This window comes from Xiphophorus maculatus, chromosome 1, assembly GCF_002775205.1.
Source record: "Xiphophorus maculatus strain JP 163 A chromosome 1, X_maculatus-5.0-male, whole genome shotgun sequence".
Lineage (NCBI taxonomy): Eukaryota > Metazoa > Chordata > Actinopteri > Cyprinodontiformes > Poeciliidae > Xiphophorus > Xiphophorus maculatus.
In genome coordinates, this window is record NC_036443.1 from 28857658 (window position 1) to 28861154 (window position 3497).

The following is a 3497-nucleotide window of genomic DNA, read 5'->3' on the forward strand; positions in this document are numbered from 1 at the left end:
ACCCACAGACTGGATGGCCAGTTCGCGGACATAGTGTTCAGATTTTAAAACTCGTTATTTTTTAATGACAGCTGAATTTTTTTGTGCCACATTTGTGCGCCTGGGAAACGTCAGCACACGTGGAGCCGCAGCTTAATGCCCCGCCGGCAGTTAAAGTATCAGTTAAAAAGCAAAGTACTAAGCAGTGTGGCTAGCTGTGCTTCTATTTGCTAACGGTGGCTAGCCGCTAGCTGCTGGCTGGGTCCCCGGCGTGATTTTGACGCGTCAACTCCCGAAGACGAGTCCGGGGCGGACACGACGCGGAATGAAATGGATGTTTGACGAACTAAAAGAAAAGTAACTAAAAGAAAATAAAAATAAAAGCCCGATGGTGCCTCCCTCGCGTTCTTCCACGCTCACGGCTTCATGTTGCGGAGGGGAACGTTACTTCCAAGCGACATCAGCCATCTTGCGACTTCCTCGCGGCCCAGTGGAGTGGGAGGGGGATGAATGAAGAGCGGGGAGGCGTCACTGCCGTGAAGGACTCTGGGTCATGAAGTTTACAAGTGCAAACCATGAATCTTAGCGATTTAATCCTAAACGCGAATAAACTACAACTACCAGCATGCGAGCGACTTCAATTTTGACTTAGATATAAATCAGAAGAGTAGCTTTTCTCGAGGCGGTCCACATGTGAACTGACTTTCTGCTATATTTAAAAAATATATAATTACATATTTTTCAATATTTCTCATGCCAAACAGGCATCAAAAAAGTTAACACCGCAGTTTTATGTAGAATATATAGATAGTGAAAAGACAGAATTCACTTAAAAATGCCGATAATGTATTGATAGTTTAATAAGAGAAAAGTAACAGGTAGAATGGTTATTCCTCCCTTTGTGATACAATGCCGTGTATTTGGCGTCCCCTTGTGGCTGTACTTAGTTTTGCGCCTTAAAAGAATATAAGCGCTGTGTAAACTAGGCCACTGAGCCATTTTCCACTGTAACTGCACAGGAGAGCTTCTCAAACGTGGATGTTTCCTCCCAGCTGCTCTTACACTATGTAATCAGTACTGCTTCTTCCTGCCCACGTAGCAAAAAACAAGTCTCAGCTTTTTTTTTTTTCAGTTTAAACTCTACAAGCATACACATTTTACTCACCAAGTCCTTTCCATGTGTATTTTATTTTGCCATTAACATTTTCTGTTTAGATTGTGTACTATTTGAATGTCTCTTTTTTTTGTTCAGTTTAGTTTTTTCTTTTATATAATCTTACATCTTTATGGATCTGAAGGAATGTACATTACTGCGCTGGGAAACAAATAAATGGTTATTTTATTCTATTCTATTATTTAACCACAAACTAGCAGATATGTTTCAAAATAACTGTTAAATGTCATGCATATGACCACAAATGACTGAGTTAGATAAAAATGACCCAAAACTCATGTGAAAGTAAATGTGCTTCCTAAGACTTGCAGCTGCAACTTTAAGTTCAAGTCCACCTCTGAGTAACCTAGTTAAAGAATTTGGAGTGGCCGAGTAAAAAACCAAACTTAGATAAGATTGAGTGCCTGTGGCATGACTCCAAACATGTCATTTATTCTTTCAAGCCCACACATTTGGCTGATTTAGATTAAATCTGCAAGGAGAATTTCCTTCACAGTGAAATAAAAAACTTATTGTTAATTATCTCAAACGCTTGATGGCAACTGTTGCTGTAAAAAACCACAATCAGCTGTTAGTAGTAAGACACAATTACTTTTTCACATAAGTACAGGTTGGTGTGTAAGAATAACTTAGAATAAATTATTAGTTAAAAACTACTTTTTTATTAGGATTGATAAAGCATCTGGTGTTGACATGTTGGTATCAGGGGCCCAATTAAAAATCTGCTTAGGGCCCCAAAAAGGCTTGGGCCAGCTCTGCATTACTTTGATCAAAGTCCACTGGTCCCAGTCACCTCTTAGACCTGACAACCGTTTATTTCTGGTGGTTCAACATAGAAACAACAGAGCAGTAACAACAGGGCTGCATGCATCACTGCTTCTGTTTGAGACCTCGATCATTATAATCTTCTCTAAATGAGGAAGCGATCGGGGGGAAGAAAACAGATTAGCGCCCAGTTGGAGAGACGAGGAAAGAGGGGAGAGGAGGAATGCAAAGGGGAGAAAGGAAAAACTGATTCTCTCTCCTCCCAAAGCCTCAGTCTGTCACATCTGACCTGGTCTGCCATCATTCTCATGTTTTACTGCGTTTCAGTTGCTTGGAAAGTGGGAACTCAGAGTTGGGTAACAGAATTCTCTTTTTAAAGGCAGAAATTCAAAATGGCGACGCCCATAAACATTATTTAACCTTTATGTTCCATAAGAAAACACCACTTTTAAATAGCTCAATTGATTTAATAGACGCTATTTCTTGTGTGTCTTGAATAATAAAAAGGTTTCAACCAAATCTTATTAGTGTTGATCCTAAGAGCAGCAATTTGGAAACATTAAGTCGGTCTTATACTGCCAGTCGTAGTCGGAACTGGGAAATTCTGACTTCCTAGTCAGAAAATTCAACTGGAACGCCCTCCGAATCCAGATTTCCCACTGGGAACAACTCCCACTATCCCAGCTACAACCTGTATGGTGGATTTCACTTTTCAATATGGCAGCTCTTAGCATAAACAGTAGGAAGAAACTCAAAATTTTTAACAATAGTTACGAATACTGTTACCGGACAGTATATTATTGCCTTGGTAAATAGAAAAAAAGAGTAAATTTCCACCAATGAACTAAGACATTTTTAGATGAATCTCAAAAGAATTTCTAGAAAACATAAACATTTTCAGATTAATCTCAGAAATTTTCTTGAAAAAATTAGAATTTTCTGAATTTGAAAAGTTGAAAATTTGATAGAAAAAAACTCAGAAACAAACATTTTTCTGTTTTTGTCTACAAAACTTCTAAGGTTTTGGCAAAAATGTACTATTCATTTATATTTTCTATTCACAATAGGCCCAATACACCAACATGCTGTTAAATCAGGCTTACTTTAGCATTTGATAGGCTCAATTGGAAAGTACAGATGATTGAATTAAAATGTTTTATTTTTATTTTTTGTAAAGTGCTTGAGACAACATTTGCTCTGAATTGGCGCTACTGGGGCGCAGAATTACAAGTCATAACTGCAGTTACAGTTGACTGACTTTGCAGGGCCATCCAGTTGAGTTTTTCCAACAGGAATTTCCCAGTTCAGAGTACAACTGGAACGCAGCATCAGTCGGCAGGTGATGCAAGTCAACACGTATTCATGTCGGTTCATTGTGCATGTATGAAAGCTCTTTGACCTGCTGCTGCTCTGCATTGATGGGGGATCAAAGTGGCACCAACAGCAGCACGTTCTTAATCTAAACAATCAGCCGGAAATTATATCAGTTGTCCTTTCATCGACGCTCTGCCCACTTCCACAGTCCCTCTTTTCTCCTCCTGGTGAAAGCAGAAGGGGGAAGAGCAGAGGAAAGAGAGGG